The sequence below is a fragment of the Physeter macrocephalus genome, chromosome 9, assembly GCF_002837175.3.
Source record: "Physeter macrocephalus isolate SW-GA chromosome 9, ASM283717v5, whole genome shotgun sequence".
In the NCBI taxonomy this organism is placed as follows: domain Eukaryota; kingdom Metazoa; phylum Chordata; class Mammalia; order Artiodactyla; family Physeteridae; genus Physeter; species Physeter macrocephalus.
In genome coordinates, this window is record NC_041222.1 from 58,263,665 (window position 1) to 58,281,705 (window position 18,041).

The following is an 18,041-nucleotide window of genomic DNA, read 5'->3' on the forward strand; positions in this document are numbered from 1 at the left end:
ATGTCCGGTTCGTGAGATCTAGGACAGATGTGCCAGATGATTTGGGGAACAGGACAAGGAAAGAGAGAAAAAGGGCTGTTAGCATGGACGCCAGAACTTCGAGAGCCATTTCTGAGTGGAGGCAGGGAGAAAGGGAGCGGCAGCCATGAGGGTCCTTGCACAGTGCCTCCATGCCACACCTGGGAATGGGGACTTGAGAAGTGGCTGACATGTTTATTTGGTGTGAGGTCAGCTATAGCTCTGAGGGCAATAACACAATTCCCATAAAACAGAACTCCCAGGCTGGGCCACCGGCCTGCTTGCTGCCAAAGAAGGGTGGTGGCCTAACAAATGAGACATTGCTGTCAACTCATTCACTTTGTGAATTATGCAGGCTCTTCCTTGCCCTCCCATGTCCATCCCATCTGTTGGTTTAACCCCTTTCTTGTTTTGTGCTGCTTCTTTCAGATGAAGAAGAAGGGAAAAGAGATTTGATTTCTGTGCCTATTAACCACTCCAACAGAAGGTCGTGTGAAGAGTGATGTTGAAGCTATTAGTAGAAGTTAGAAAAAAAATCTATTTATAAGACCAGCAGAAGAAGACCTGAACTTCAGAGGGGACCACAAATGAATGAATTAAGAACACAGCTGTCTTTTCAAAAGCCAACACAAAATGAGGATGGGTTTTATACAAAAGCAGCTATTCCTGCCAATGGGCATATGCATGTCCTTCTTTCATATGTCACAAGCAGACCTCGGAAATTCCCTGGGAAGTCCCCTCCACCCAGTGCCTGCAGTTTCTCCATTTGACTATGATTCTGTTGGATCTTGAGAGACTTTCTGATCTTCAGGAAGCTCTTATCACAATACGGCTCTTCCTGGAGTGAGGAGACAACATGGTACCTGGAAAGATGAGGGGAGTGGACTGGGAAATGGGAATCTGTCCCATTTCAGTTCTACCACTACCAGCCTAGTGGCTTTGGGAGGGGCCTGCAATTTCCCTGGCCTCAATGGTTTCATCTGTAAAATGGAACGGCATGGAGACGATGAAAGTGAAAGCATCTGCCATCATGCCTGGAGGTGCTCAAGAAATGATTCCTTCCTGTCTGCCGACCTCAGTTTTCCATCTTTAAGGTAAGGAATTGAACAAGAAGGTCTCTGTGGCCCTGTCTTCTCTAACACTTTGTGACTCTGTTGGTGACAACTTAAGAAATCTCCAACTAACACTCTAGTGAGCCTTAGGCTGTTAGATTCCATCAGATGATAGCATTGTGATTTTGACTTTGTAGAATGATTTTTATTTTCCCTTATCCTGATTTTTGAATTTGTATTTTCTACTTTATGGCTTTTGCTTTGTTAAGTTGTCACAAATCCTTTGAGGTATGAGAAAGAAAAAGTATGACAAACTGAATGAAAGAATGCATTAACTGAAAGCCAGAGAATAATGCTAATACTAACACTAATACATTACTTTTATTGGCTACTTACTATGTATGAGGAACCGTGCTAAGCACTTTACAAACATTAGGACGCTTAAGTCGCACAATAACCCTGTGAAGCCATAATGATCATCCCCATTTTATAGATGAAGAAACTGAGTCCTAGAGATACCAAGCAAGTTGTCCAAGGTCACACGAGTAGTGAGTGGCAAAGCTGAGCCACAAATCCAAGTCTGGCTAAATCAGAGCAGTGGTGTGCTGACAAACAGGCTCCCAAAAAACAAAAGCAAAACAAAACCCTAAATGCCTGATATGGAGTATTTACTGATTTCCATCCTGTAAATATTTCCACCACAGCCAATTTCAAGTTTCTAACAGTTTAAATCAGCTCAAAAAAATTCCCAAATATTTAACAGTCTGCTCATGCAAGCCAATAGGAGCCAACCCCAAAACACTACAGAAAAAGCCAGAGTTGTCACCACTGAGATACGCTGCCTCCCTGGATCATAGGCTGGGGTTGGGGATAATAAAGAAGAAAGGGAAGATGGTCATGAACAGGAAACTCAAGAGATAAATTCATTCATTCATTCATTCATTCCACAAAGGCTTACTGAGTACCCGCTAAGGACCAAGCCTTGTGAGATGTGCTTTGGATTCAGGCATGAGTAAGATAAGCAGGGTGCCCAAGCCAAAAAGCCCAGAGTGTGTTTGGGAGAGCGAGAGACACCCACTTAAACAAATAATTGAACACATTATGTAATAGAAGTATGTATGAGTCTAAGGGAGCCCAGGTGAGGGAGGAATGAATTCTGTCGGATGGGCCTGAAGGATGGAGTTAGCAACATATACATGGAGGCTCCTAGGTAACACAAATTTTGCTTCCTTTCCAATTTATAAAGAGGTTTGCCTCACTAGAGAGGTGTGCAAAGCTTAGAACTCTACATTTCTGACTAAATAGAGAAACCAAAGATGGGGTTAAGAAAGGGACAGTGAGGCAGAAAGTAAGCTCCTTGAGTTAGGGATGTTGTCTATATACCCCTATATTCCTGACACCTAGCACCATGCAGGGCACATAGTAAGCACTCAGTAAATATTTGTTGCCTAGATGAACCATTGTTGAATAATGATTTATGAGCTTCAGAGAAGGTTGTTTGAGGAAAGAGGACTAATAATAGGTAAGAAGTAAGCAATGTATAAGTAGTGATCCCTAAGCACATAAAGGGTCACGTAGAAGAATAAAGGGCAGAACATGGTCAGGGACTCCAGGTGCCCAGGGTGAAGGTAAAGGACCCAGAAGGATGTGTATCATGCAGTGCTGTCACCTGTCGTGCTGGCTGACTTCTCTGAGGATGATCTGAAGATGGGGCAAATCTCTGGCTTCCCCTTTGAGAAGCAAGATGTCCTGACACAAGCCTTCAGATGTATTTGGTGAGCTTGGGAATGCAGGAATGATACCATTCATTGTTTGGCTTCAAAGTTCAATGTGGGAGAAGCAAGCACGTAATTGGTACAGTGAAGTTTGGGGATTTCAGTGGATTTCCTACACATTTGTTTGTTCTTCTCTTCCTCTGATTATCTGAGCGGAGGCTGCTGTTATTGAGAGCCAGGTAGTTTGAGTATTCTTTCTGGGGACCTAGCACTGGTTTTGTAAGAAGTGGGTCTGCATGTGTATTTTGTAGATTATTTTCATCATAACAATGCCTTATATGTGTAGGTGGTTCCTAGTTTCAAAGACCTTTCCCGTAATTACTTTTGATGCTTCCTCAAGACAATCCAATGAGGATATTAGAAAAGATGCAAATGTCTCCATTTTACTAAAGGAGAAAGTATGACTCAAGAAGTCAAGTAACTCACTCAAAGTCACACAGCTGAATTCTAGCAGAGCAAGGGCCCAAGATCTGTCATTCCAGACATAGAGACATTCGTGTCCTCCCAGTTTCTCTTATGATAATGCCTGCCTCCTGAGCAAGCAAGTCCCGGCTGGAACCCACCAGCAGCTAGAAATGGTCCTTCTTGGTATTCAAGAACTTTTCTCTGCAGTGAAAAATGGAACCCGCCTGCCTCAGTTTCCCAGCCACCTCATGATTCGACAAACAATTGCTTTAACTCTGACAAAATTAGGCCACCTCCAACCTAAATGAAGCCCGTTTTCAGACTAAGACCCTGCATGGAGACAGCTCTTTCCTGGAAGGATAACAAAAGCGTGCTTTTGTGTGTATTTCACTTGATGGAAAGGAATCCCCAGTGAGGCCATTTTTTCCCCCTGAATTCTCCCAAGTCCAGAATGTATCCAAGTTTCCAAGATAATCTCAGAAGAGCTATTCATCTATGAAGATGGCCAAATTGTCTTCCAGCTCAGTAGACAGGGTCTGTTTTAGAGAGAAGGTGAGGGGGTGAGAATAGGGGTGTGGGAAGAGGGTGAGGGAGACGGAGAGCAAAAGAGTAAGACATACGAGGAGAAAATGTGTGCCGACGAATGCTGACAGGAAAAGGAAAGAAACCAAAGGGCCAGCCCTGACTCTGGGGTCCCGTCTGCCAGGGACATTTTCAGCTGATTCTTTTTAGGACCTGTCACGGTCTGCCTGGCGAGCTGTCACTTCTCATCACTTGGCTCTCACTGCGGATCTTTGTGTCATCACTGTCACGAAGAGACCTGGCAACTGGCGAAGAATTTCCTGGGGCGCTACCTGATACACCATTATTACCTCTTATCATCTTAGCAGAGTAGTTATGCCACTGTCAGAGGTAATGGAGACCATGCCGCTAAGAAAATTGGCTGTAATTTATCAATTGTTCCTGCATACCACAAAAGCGGCCTTCTACTTTACGGCTGGGTATAAGGTATTTGAGAGCCCCCGAAGTTCATGGTTTTCCGGTATTCTAAGTTCTACTTATGGCCTTTCCTGTATATGACACACAACACCACCCTTGTGGCTTGCAGGCCGTTTTCTTCTTTGCTTTCTTTAGTCACAAATCATCCTGAGGCATCCCTTAAGTGCATTTGTATTGTTAAGTGCACCGGCTTGATTTGGTGTTAATTCAATTTGAGTGCCCTTAATATCTTGTGGGGGTGATGCAATGCAGGCCGCCTATACCTTGTAAAATCAGGTCCCAGGTCTGCCTGGGAGCAAAGCACCTTTCGCATAGCCATTTACCAAAGTTGCTGATAAAATTTTCATAAGGGAACCTTTTTAGTCTGACCCTATTGTGTTATTCTACCATTAAGTCTCAGAGAACTGAGCTGGCTTCTAGTGACAGCTTATCACATTCTCCATTATTGCTGGCTGCCCTAAGAGCTAACAGGCTGGGTGTAGTGCAAGCTCCCTCCTCCCTCCTACTTCTGGTCCATTCTGGGAAAAGCTTATGGGCCAGCACCGAGGGGCTAATGTGTGATTGTCTCTCTGTGGGTGCCAGAGAGCTGAGCTCTCTTTTGATGAACCTGGGAAAGCTTGAGAGACCCTGAAGGACTTTGTAAAGCCTGCGTGACAAGAAGGGGAGAAGGATGGGCTGAAATAGAGTGAGAGTTACAAAAGCACCTTGCTTAAAAATCAACCCCCAAAGCAGTAAGGATAATGTTGACACCACTTTGACACATAGCTGGAGCTAGTGGATTGGGCCAGGGATTTGTCTTTGGAAGTTAGCATTAGAATTCTGACAATGTGATTAACTCAAAAAGAACTCCAAAATCTGGGGTTTGGTTGTACCTGGGTTTGCATCCAAACTCATTGGCTTACCTGCTTTGTGACCTTAATCAAGTTATTTAGTCTTGGAGCTTCAGGGTTCCCATCTGTGAAATGGGAATATTAAGGTCAACTCCCTGGGCTTTTTGTGGTGATGAAGTGAGATAGTACATGTAAAGAGCATGTAGAGTGGCTGGTACTCACACAGCATCTCTTAGGGTTATCTTAGAATCCAGGAGGCCCTCAGGGGACACAAGGTGAGAAAGCTGGTTCAGATGCTAAAGAAATTAGCTGGCTACCACAAGTGAAAAAAAGAAAGAGAGAAGTCTAGAAACCTGGTCTCCAGACACCCATCCAGCTCTCTTTCCATCCTTCCCACTGTTTCCCCAATGCTGTCCACAGACATCGGGAGCACGGGTGGATTTGGGGTGCGAGAAGCCACGTTCCACTTCCCTAATGATGGTACTTCTTAACAACAGACTAAACTGCTTCTCGATCATTCTGCCTTGTCTTGGTGGCTGTATCTGAGGAATGGTTTGAACCTGCCTAACCGTGTGAGCCTAGGCCCTGCTTATCTCTGCTGCTCTGGCTGGAAAAACTCAGTGGTCTGAGAAACAGAAATGGGAGATGCTCTCTCAAAAGAACATTTAAAAATTATTCTTGGGCTTCCCTGGTGGCGCAGTGGTTGAGAGTCCGCCTGCCGATGCAGGGGATGCAGGTTCGTGCCCCGGTCCGGGAGGATCCCACATGCCGCGGAGCAGCTGGGCCCGTGAGCCATGGCCACTGAGCCTGCGCGTCCGGAGCCTGTGCTCCGCAACGGGAGAGGCCAAAAATTATTCTTATAAAAGCAATACATGTCCACTGTAGAAATGAGAAAATCTAGGTGAAATATAGAAGCTATAGTGAAAGGAAAAAAAAATCATCTGTAATCCTACTGCCTGTAACTCTAGGGTACTGTGCTGTGTTTTCTTCCAGGCTCCTTTCCACGCCCACACCCATGCTCGCTTGTTCAGGCCCTAGCTCGCTGCAGTATATTGTAGGCATTAAAAGTGCAGTCTGGCTCCACCACTTGGGCAAATTATTTAACTTTTCCACTATCGTTTCCTCATCTATAAACTAGGGCTTCATCGTAGAACCTTCCTCAGAGGGTAGTTCAGAGAAGCAAATGAGCTAATCAACGAGACACACAGTGCAGGGCACGCAGGAAGCCCTGCAGAGGCTTTCTTTTAGGATTATTATTATTATGTTCAGTAGAAATCTGTGATGGCAGTATATTCTGCTGGAAATGCGGTTCCTAAGGGGGCTGTTTCTCCTTTGTTTGCACCCAACTGCTAGACTCTGATGCTTTCTTAAACTGGTCACCCAGACAGAGTCTCAGGGTCAGACTGACCCCGCCCTCCGCCTGGCTGAATGGTGATAATCATGTGTTCATCTTCCAAAGGGTTAACACACGAATTCCCACGGCCTGACTCCTGGTGGGGTTTGTTAGACCCACTTTATAAGAGGAAGAATTAAGACTGAGCAGGTATTGAAGTGGCGCTATGAGGGTCTCCAAGCAGATGAGGTGGACTTCCTGCTTGCCAAGAAATGAACAGGACTGCCCATAGGCGTGGCCGGGCTACTCCTGGGCTTGGGATTTGCTTTCATTACCCTGGAGATTAGGCCTAGATGGAACAAGGAGTAGGGCTGAAATCACAAGAAGACAAGTTCTCAGAAACGAATATCTTGTGGAAAAACTCTGAGAGTCTCCTTGATGTGTGTTTGTGTAAGTGTGTGTGTGTTAACTTTTTGGTGTTTTTAAGCATCATTTTGTGGGATTCAAACATTCTGAGAGTGAAAAATGATAATTTTAAGCCAGACTGGGCAAGGTAGGGTCATAAATCAGGAAGGATCATCAGGGTCTGGCTTTGTGTGTGTTTATGTTTGTCCATGAACATGTGTGCTTGTGTGTGTGTGTGTGTGTGTGTGTGTGTGTGTAGCACATGCACCTAGAAGGCGCATGCATGCGAGCCTCTTGGGGTGAGTGGAAAGAGCAGACACAGGCCTGCAGAAGGGAGCTGGTTTTGATGAAACATTGGCTAACGCTCGGGGCACCGAAGGAGAAGAGGCTCTGGTCAGGGAACTGTGTTGCATTAGAATTTATAATAGATTAACTTATCTGCCCCTTGATCTTCAAGGGTATTTGGGGAACTGAGGATGAGGCATTTCTGCCTTGATTTTCACCGCGAGAGGAAACCTCTGGAGCAGCATTCCCAGCCTCTCCCTCTGCACAGCCCAAAGCGGTGAGAGCTTGCTATTCACACCCCCGCCCAGGTCATCTGGAGGAGGCTGATAGTGCCCAGAGATGCTGACATGCTTCAGAACATCACACAAGAAAGAACCCACTCAGATTCCTCAGGGGAGCTGCTGTTGGTTCATCCCAAGCTAGAGTGCAACCTAGGATGTGATAGCCGTGGCTCCCCGTCCCGCTGCAGAAGCTTGAAATCCATATTTATCCTTACTGTCCGCAGGACTCTCTTCTCCTTGTCCATCTGTCTGTCTGCCTCTCTGTTCCTCTTTCTCTGAGGTAAAGGGTGCCTGTTCTCATGAAAGAGGAGCATGCCAGGATGTTCCAGATGAGCTGCTACCAGCCATGTTGCTTTAAACGCCAATGAGCTAGAGCGGCCAGGAAAGAAAGAGCGAGGGGTGAAGTGTGGTTTAATGTCTTGGTGCACTGGAGAGATCATTCATATAACATGAGCCCCTCGGAGCCCTTGGTTAAATCCCAGCCTAGCACCCCCGGCTGAACTGAAACTCTGAAGTCCAGCCAAGGAGCATTGCTGGTCCTGCCTCGGCCAGCAGTCGGTGGGTCAGAGGCAAAGGACAGGGGAGGGGTGATTCTTTCACTGGAAAAATTAACCTGCTGGGAAAGAAGGAATTGTATGATGTGTGTGGTGAGAAGTCCAGCCAGGAAGGACCTGGCTCTCACATTACAAGGCCGCTTTCTGAAGCCAGAGGGACTTTTTATTGCGTGAGAGGCCTGCAGGCTCCCGCCACAGTGGCTGTGGCGTGTCTCTGGAAGGGCATGGTGGTGAGGGGCTGCGTGCCAGGGCTCTGGATGCCAGGTTGGGAATGAGGGGGGAGGAAAGCTGAGGATGGAGCTTCACTGTCTTCACGCTCGCTCTCCTAAGGCCGGAGGGAGACGTAGAGGGGAGAGGAGCTGCCTGCTTCCTGTCTAGACAAGTGCACTTCAGCCTCCATTGTCCCCCTTTAGTCTTTGTTTGACATTTCCCATGTACGGCCACCCTCTCTCCACCCCCCTCGCCCCCGGGCTTCCTAACACCTTCCCCTCTCTCATTGGACCCTCTCTCTGTTTCACTCTTTTTATGGAAGTTGCATAACCATCTTTCATTTAGGGCAGCCCCCTTCCCCAAAAGGTTTGGGTGCAGAGATCTGAGGGCACCCGACCCAGGTCTGGCCAGGGTGTTTGGTTCTGTGAGCCGAGATGGTCCAATCAGAACCAAACCTGGAACTTCTACTGGAAACTTTTGTTGGAACTTTGGGGATGGAGAAGTTCTCTTTCACCTTGGTTGATGACATGAGAAGATAAGAGCCTGGTGCTTCCAGGGGCCATCCGGATATGAAAATCTGTCTGAAAATGAAGCTACTGGAAAGGGGAGAGGAGTAAAGAGGTGGACAGAGATGGGTTTCTAATGGCATCATTTGAGCGCTGGGATCTGATCATACCTGAGATCAGAGTCTACACCTGGACTCTTCAAGCTTACCATCCAATAAGTTTCCCCCCTCTTTTCCTTTATTGTTTGAATTTTTTCCTGCTACTTGTGATAGAAAGTGTTACCTCTGTATGTTAGGTGGATACACCTTTCTCTCTTTCCTGCGCGGAGGCCCCTCTGCCCCTTTCCACTCCTCATCTATGCATATCACCCAAAGTTGGGTCCTCAGCTTGCTGTGCTTTCTTCTTTCTCCTTACTCACTCGGACTTTCCATTCACTCTTGTGGTGTCAACTATTACCTTTGTGAGAATGATCCCCACTCTCACGTTTGTGTTTCTACCTTAGATCTTGTTCCCCGCGTCCAGCCACCTATAATACATTTCCACGTGTGCAGCACGCACATGGGCACGCACAGCTGGCTGAAGTCAATATGCTACTCCTGATCCTTGGGAAGGATGAGGGCCCCCCTTCTCAGCTTCCTCCTCTTTAGCCTTGGCATCTGGTCCCTCTAGTTCAAAGTCAGGTTTATCTTTGATTACTTCTCCTCCTTCCTGCCCCATATTGCATTATCAAGTCTTCAAACATTTCTCTTGTCTATGTCATTTTCCTTCATCTACCACCATCTTCTGGTCTAAGATCTCATCGTGATTATCTCAAAAGTCTCTTACCTGGCTTTCTAACATCCATTTCAAACTGTCCCATCTGTGCAGCACCCTCCAGTGTATTTAACTTCCTCAAATACCCCTTTCACCTCACGGCTTACCTGAAGAAACTGGATTTCTCACCGTTGGGCATCTCCGGGCCTCTCAGATATTGACATTCATGAGGCAAGAGAAGTCACAGAAGCATCTTTCTGGAACACTAATTTCATCTGAAATCTTTCTTGGGGTGTGGGAAGTTAAGTGTTTTAATGAGAAAGTAATTAAAAACATTTTTATATTAAAACATCTCATGTAAAGAAGAATGCAAAACTCATATGAATTTTAAAGACTAAGCATAGATTTCAAAGAAGTTCTGAGATTGTAGAAGTCCACTTCTGGCCACCACCCAAGAGTTCTGGGGTTCCCTTTCCTCTGTCACTGGGAAGAAAGTTTGGAGAAGCACCGACATGTTGAGTCATGTCTAACCTCCTCAGTTTGGTGTCTACCTCAACTGGCCCTATATTTCCTACCCTCCTCCTTGTCTCTCATTATTTGCTGGAGGTAGAGGGCTTTTCTAGTTGTTCTTTGAACTCAATGCTCTCATTCCCAACTTTGTTTCATGCCACTGTCTCCTTTTCCAAGTGATCTCCTCTCTCTTTTTCATCAGCCTAAATCATCTGCCTCTTTCAGGCTTAATCACCAGCTCACAACAATCTCTTCCTTCTCATACCCTGGTAGCTTTTGGAATCCAGATCGATAAATGGATTATATACCAGGCAGGAGTCACCTGCCTGATCAAAACCCTTAAAAGTCTCCCTATTATCTGGCTGTTTGATGAAGTCCAGCCTCCTTGGCATGGTGCACTGGCTCTTGGCTGATCTGGTCCCCTGCCGGATGCATCAGTCTCCTCTCTCCTTGTGACTACTTTTGATCTTTGCCGTCCAGACTTCAAGAACCACTATAGTGCCCCCAAAGCACAGTGGTCACTCTCACCTCTATCTTGGTCCTCTCCATCATCTTCTCCTTCTCTTGTCTTTATCCATTAGGACCCAGCTCAAGCATAATGCCCTCCTTGGCCATCCTTCCTGAGCTATCATAGCCCACTTACCAGAGCTCCATCTTAGCATCACTGGGAACAGACTTGCTTACCTCTTTCTCTGCTCAGCAGATTGTGAGCTCCTTAATTGCAGGAACTAATTATCTTTGTTATCCCTGCTATAATGTTTCTTGAATGAATTAATTAATGAACAAATAGAAGTTATCAGGAAATTTAGGATTTAGTGTCTCTGTCCCTTATCTATGTGATCTTGGGCAGTCACTTTATCTCTCTAAGCCTGTGTATCATCTTCTAGTCTAGTCTGTTTTGTGCACACAAATCTTTTGATCTCTATTTGCCAGAGGGCCCCAGGGAGGATCAGTTGTTACACAGATTGGAGCTGAAGACTGGACCTGGGGCTAAGACCATAAATGAGGAACTGGGGGTTGATGGATAAGCTGGATCAAGGTTGTTTCCCCCTCTCCAAGAGGGCACACCTTGCATAGAAAAGCATCCACATACTCAGGTTTGGTTTAAGAGCTTTGAGTAAAGGTCAGCAGAGAGATAATTTGGGCTGAGACATGGCATATTTTTATACATATTTTTCTGTCCCAGCTCTCAGGAAAGCTGTCAATTATATTTTTAAATTCCAAGAGCTCTTACTTATTTGCTAAAAATCCTGTTTTCAGGCGTTCTGTTCTTGTTTCATGGATGTCCAATCTTATCTTTCTTAGAATATTCATTATGTTGATTTAAAAATATGCATTTATTCTAGTGAAAGATAGAAACCCTGTAGGGAAGGTATGCAAGTCAGAATGAACAAAATAGGGTTGGCAAGATAATAATAATAATAATTATTATTATTATTATTATTATTGCTAGGAAAGAAGATCTGGACATTAAAAAATATTATAGCAAAAAGATATTTAAATATATTTGTTCTGTTTCCTACTTGTGTCTATTTCCTGTGAATTCCTTTTTGGTGTCTACCTTTTAGGTTAGTAGTTTTCCTCTTTTCTTTTGCTTGGCTATAAGGTAGTTTCCTGGTATCACTGGGCTCGATGAGGGGATGGGGGGGTGGGTGTCTACATTTTCCATAAAGACTTTCAATCAATCTCGTTATTTTCAGCCATATATTCTATCCCCCATATTCTGAAACACCCAGTACATTAAGTTACTGAGCCTTTCCAGTTCTTTTCTCTTTGAACTGGTTTCTTGTTGGTTTCCATGTCCACCGACCTCACCCAGTTAGGCTTCATCTTTATTGATTTTCATAAGCTATCTGCAGTAACTTTCTCTTTGTTCCGGAGGATTTATGCATTTAAAAAATCATTTTACTGGCATTTTAGTGAACTTTTACTGGGGGACAGAAGTAGAGATAAATGCACATGTTAATTCTGCAATGCTGAACCAGAAGTTGGGATGATTTCCTTTTTAAAAAATTTTTATTACTATGCAAATACTCTGTTCAGTTCCTTCCTATGCCAGTCAGTGTCCTGGGCACTAGAACTACATTGGTGATCAACACAGACACTGCCTTTTCCTCACAGCGCTTACAGTCTAGTGGGGGAGATAGACAGTCAAACAGGAAATTTACAAGTGAGAGAAATACTGTGAAAGTACAAAAATATTTAAGGCTTGTGGAAGAAGTAATATCTAATCTAAGGTGATTTAGATAAGTAAGAGCTAGCCAGGTAAAAGAGGTGGGAAAGACGTTCCAGGTAGAAGAACAACAAATATTAAGGTTTGGAAATAAGAGAGAAAGGCACATATGAAGAAGAAAAATAAATTTTAAAAATATAGAATGTATTGAAGAGAGTGAGGTATGAAGAATGGGGCTGGAAAGGTAAGAGGAACCACATTATGTGGAGCCTCATAAGCCCTGATGTTGATTCTGAGGACAGTAGGAAGCCATCAGATGCTCTAAGTACAAATGTGACTATATGATTTATGCCTTTTTTGTGGGGGGAGGATGTTGCTTTGTTTTCTATTTCTCCCAGTTTTATCATTGTTACTTTATATATGTTGAATCTATATTGTGAGGTTCATATTATCCCAATGATGGTTTTATGGTTCTTGCTTTACTGTTCTTCATATTATTTTTTGTCTTGAATTCCATTGTCAGATATTGAAATTGATGCTCTTACCGTCTTTGATTCATATGTGCCCTGAATATTTTTTAATCCTTTCACCTTTCTGTTTTCTTTTAATTTTTTTCACAGACCACATATTGTTGATATATATGCAAAAAAATTTTAGCTAATGTGAGAGACTCTGTCTCTCCTATACTTAAATTTACTTATCCCTATAACTATCTCATATCTATCTGTATTCCATCCATCTCTCATCTATCTATTATTTATCATCTATCATCCACCTATAATCTTACCCTGAACCAGTTGGACATGTTAGCACATTCTCATATCTCTTTGCTGTCCATCCGTTTCTCCCATTCCTTTGTTGATATTGTTTGAAACTTTTGTTCTGGGTTATTATGGATACACTTATTTATTTTTCTTTGTTTCTAAATTTTTTAGACAACAAAAATTCTACTAATTATCTAAATCACTTTATTTCCCGTATTTCTTCTAGTAATCTCCCGGATTTACTTCTTACCTGAGTTGTCTAAATAGTTCATTGTGTAGCAAGCCTGCTAAAGCCTTCTATGCTTCAGAATACATCTATTGAGCTCCCAGATTTAAATCACAATTTGTCTGAATATAATATTCTATATAAATATTGTTTTTTCCTATAGTAATGGACCTCCTAGAAGAGGGGCAGAGGTGAGCTCCAAGGCAGAGTGCCCCAAGTCCCTGAGAACTATAGCCCATCACCCCGATTTTTTTTGCCCCTTCATTAGGCCACAACTTTGGTCAGGATCTTCTCTTAAATGTTCTGAGAAAGCAACCTGGGATGGAAATGATCGCAATGGATAAGTTTTTCAAACTCGTTAATGGGTCATGAACAATTTAGTGAGTCAGCCAGTATGGGTGTCGGGGAGGAGGAGGGGAAACAAGAAGAAGAAGAAAAGAAGAAGAGAGGGAAGGGGGAGGGGGAAGAGGAGAATAGAATAGGTTGGAAAATGTAGAGGGCATCCTAACAGTAAGCCCGTTCTTTTGTGAAACTTTCATTTGTACCAGGCCAGCTGGCCAGTCTACCTTTTTCCATCAGTTTGTCACCCCACAGGGTGTTGCATTGTCCTTGTCCCACCTACCACCGGGCTGATGGCAGTGCCTTCTTTTCCACAGTGAGGCAGGCAATTATCCTCCAAAGGGAATGGCAAGAGCAGAACTTGGGAGCTTCCTCCATCCCTTCACTCATACCTTCTGCATCCAGTTGGTCCTCACCCATATTCAGTCTACCAAGGGCTTCCCCACAGTTTTGTATTAGTTCCCCAAATCCAGTCTTGCTTCTTCTTTCTGTGGCTCTTCCAGGTTGGCTGTGTGGGAAGGAGCCAGGGTCTCAGGCTTGTTTCTGTGCTGTCAGGAAGCAGAAACCTTACTTGCAATCTAACGCAGAGCCGCCATGGTCCCATGCCCTGCTCTTCGGCATACTTTCTTCTGGCAGCCTTCACCCTCTATCCACGCTACCCCAGGCCCTCCCACTTAGTAAATCCTTATGCCTCCCTTCTCCCATGCACTGTCTAGTTTGACTTCTGCCTTTGCCTGTGATTATTGGAAACCTCAGGCCCCAGCCCGCAGGGAAATTTATAGCTAAACAGTTACATTGTTGAAACCCTGACAAGTCCAGCCTGGTTAATGGCTCTGAAAATATGGGAGAGGTGTGAACAACTAAATCTATGAGGCTCCATGTTGTGGGCCCGCAAAGATAGACTTGTAGGACCTATTTACTTTAATGGGAATTTTTCATTTTCTTTTCTTCTTACATTATTGTTCCAAATGCTAGTCTCCCTCAATATGGATTCATTACCTGGAGAGTGGCTTGGATATTTGGATAATCATCTTTTAAATAGTTTCTTTTTTCCCTTTCCTATTATGATTTTTGGAACTTGGCCAGAAACAATGCAACAGGCAAGCAACAGACTGAGGGAAAAAGCAAACAGTGCTGGGTTACATTAGTAAATTATCGTCTATTAGATGCAGGTGGGATTCCTCAACTTCCCAGGCTGGCAGAAAGCTTTTAATAAAGCAGCATGAGAAAGGAGGAGCTGCTTTTGAGGTGGTGTCATGGAATCTGGGGAGGAAAGGAGAAGGCAGGATAGGTCAAAGGTCAAAGACAAAACTCTGTGCTGCTGGAAGGGCAGATACCTAGGGGGTGAGGCATCATGGGCAAACTGAAGAACTGGGCCTTTGCCTTACCAGGGCAAGCAAATGACTGGTCTGATCCTCCATTCCCTTGGAGTAGTGTTATACCTGCCCATCTTTTACATTGCTTCCTGGTGGATGGGGGGTACTTCCCCACCCTTTGACTTTAGAGTTGGCCAAGTGATTTGCTTTGGCAAATGGGAGGTGTGTGGATGTGATGTGGACATGGGTTTGAGATACACTTGTGGGATTGGCCCTGCCCTCTTGTGCTCCTGCTTTTTGCCATGAAAAGGACATGCCTCAGGAAAGTGCTCTTCCAAGGAAGATGAGAGACATGTGGGGGAGCTTGAAACCCAACCACAGGTTGGAACCGAGCCCAGCCAAGCTCAGCCTCCATCACTAGCCAAACCTCTGTCAACTCATAGACGTGTGAGCAAAACATAAGAGACTTGTGCTGATCTCTGCTGAGATTTTTATGGTTGTTTGTTATGTAGTGTACCTCACAGATGCACTTACTTAGCAGGGTTGCCCTTGGACACTGGGGGGAGGCACACTCTGCTCTTTGCTGAGTTGGTTTGAGAAGTTTACGAAGTGGAGGTGGTTTTAGAGCCCTGGAAACTTCTAAGCTATTGCTTTCTGTGGCAAGATGACCGATCAAAATGGCAGTGCCATTTTCTCCAAGGCATGGGTCAGAGACACGGTCTCCAGAACTTCCTGAGGTGTGGGAAGAATTGAGAGAGCAGCTCTAGCAAGGAGCAGGAAAACAGTGTTTCAGAACATTGCCTGTAGTGGGAGGTTGAAATGAAGTCCTCTGGATGATTTGCAGGTAGTTGTGCCAAGACAAAAAAAAAATGTCCCGAGAACTTTTGTGGTCATGGCTTAGTTAAGAGTGAGCAGGGATCCTTATTGCCTCCACTGATATGGCTTCTACTTCAGCGCTAGAAGTTTCACAGCTTTGATTTATCTGATAACCTGTCTCAATCTTCAATATTTACTACAGTACTAAACAAATAGGAAATGCTCAATAGATCGACTCATAATTGATAGATTATCACAGCACTAATCACAGCAGCACCATTAATTAATTACATGACCCCAGACTAAAAGCTTAACGTCTCAGTTCCCACATGTGGAAATGAGCATGAAGCTATTTGATGTCCATAGTCTCCATCATCATTGGGAGGATAAAATGAGATGAAGATGGAGAAAGTCTGCAGTACTCCAGAAGAGATAGAATATTATTTTCCCATAGGCACCACTGTATTGGTTGCTTGTTACTTTTGGAGCAAAAAGAGCGCTCAAGCAAGAATGTGGCCTTAAAGGGGTCATAAGGAGATATTTCCCCCTGCTATCTCTACAGGAATACAAATAAAGGAAGTAATAGTAACATTGCCCAGTCTTTTTACTACTGTAATTTGTGAGACCAGGTCAGGTCTCTGGGTTGAGAAATCAAGCTTTTTATTGCACCTCAAATTGCGTACTGCAAGTCCTGATTTAACCTATAACTGTTTTGTAAAAACATGTCCTAAATCAGCTGCACTGGAGAATTAAACCAGCAACATCTCTGATTATAGGCCCTCTGGCCTCTTTTTAAAGCCCCCTATCGACATGGCTATGGCTTGAACTGTGTCCTTCCAAATTCATATGTTGAAGTCTTAACCCCCAGTACCTCACGATGTGACCATATTTGGATATAGGGTCTTTACAGAGATAAACAAGTTAAAAGGAGGTCATTACTGTGAGCCCTAGTCTAATATGACTGGTGTCCCAATGAAAACAGAAAATATGGAGTTAGACATTCACACAGGGAGAACTCCATGTGAAGATGAAAGCAGAGATCAGGTCAATTCTTCTAAAAGCCCAGGAACACCAAAGATTGCCAGCAAACTATCAGAAGCTAGGAGAGAGGTATGGAACTGATTCTTACAGCCCTAAGAAGGAATCAACCTTGCCAACACCTTGATTTCAGACTTGTAGCCTCCAGAATTGTGAGGCAATGGATTTCTGTTGTTCAAGCCACCCAGTTTGTGGTATTTTGTTAGTGTAGCCTTAGCAAACTAATACACATGGAATCTCTGTTTGTGAAAAAGCCAGTTCTTTGTATTAATAGCAAAGATGTTTACAGTTTTTACGATTTACCAGGCGCAGTTCTAAGCACTTTACTTATAATTCATGTATTCCTCATCAGAATCCTCTGAGGCAGGGACTCCTAGTATCCTCATTTTGCTGATGAGGAAACTGAGGTATGGGGGTTTCCATCAACCTGCTCAGGGTTACAAAGTCAATATGTGGCAGATCCAGGTTATGAACCGAGGCTGACTGGCTCCAGGGTCTGTCCTTTTGCTTTCCAGGCATGTGACATAGGACATTTAATGGTGTCCACTTGTTCATGCAGAGAGCTCAAATCTGCTGGCTCGGTCTTTGCTCTCTAGAGTAACAGAACACCTTTATTTCCAACTCTAAATAATGCTCTTTCTTCTACTGTGTCAACATCGTCATTAATTTACCACAGTTATCCAGAGCCCCAAATGCGGTCTGATCTAGTTGGAAAATGGTAAGAGTTATCACTTGCCATGATCTAAATATTATATTGATTTTTTTAGAAGTTACATTACTTTAATGATCACATATTAAACTTGTGGTCAACTAACAGACCTAGTCAAAACTCATAGCTGTTAAACCGGTATCATCCTGTCTGGACCGTTGATTCTTTCAGCCAAAGTAATGGACTTTGCATTTGTCACTGATCATTTTTTTTTCAACATTTAGACTGTCAAAATTATTTGAATCTTGATTCTATAACTCATGGCCATTTATCACTGTGTAGTGGATTTCTTCATTGGGGTATGTTATGGGTAGCTAGTCTTCTGGGAAGTTCTGTCAGTTCTCTTCAATTCAAGATGACTTAGCCAAGCAGTTACTTTGGTCTTAATGATATGAAAATTTCAGGCGATTGTGTGTGTGTGTGTGTGTGTGTGTGTGTGTGTGTGTGTGTGTGTTTATGATGGTATGTACTATATTCCTGTTTTTAAAAATTTAGTTTGCCCACAGTTTTCTTTGATTTTTTTAAGTTCCTTAAGTGTTTCCTACCTTTTTTTCTCTAGCTTCAAAATAGAAATATTGAAGCACATTCAGATGAAAAGGCCATGCCTTGTTCTAGGCTTGATCTATTCAAGATGAGCACTGTTAAGTCTCTTTTTCTGTGACCTTCCTATGGTAACACAGCGAGTCAGGAAATCCAGTCTACTCACCTTTGGGGAGTTCTTGGAAGATCCTCTTTTATGAGAAA

At 43.8% G+C, this 18,041-nt stretch overlaps 1 long non-coding RNA gene across 1 annotated transcript in view; it reads left to right on the forward strand.

The window, feature by feature from the left end:
• The first annotated feature begins 460 nt into the window (after window positions 1-460).
• Window positions 461-18,041, forward strand: part of LOC102981039 (uncharacterized) — a 54,836-nt gene continuing 37,255 nt past the window's right edge. The window contains exon 1 of the long non-coding RNA XR_448109.2: window positions 461-1,112. This is a non-coding gene — a long non-coding RNA (uncharacterized lncRNA). The remainder of the gene's footprint in view (window positions 1,113-18,041) is intronic.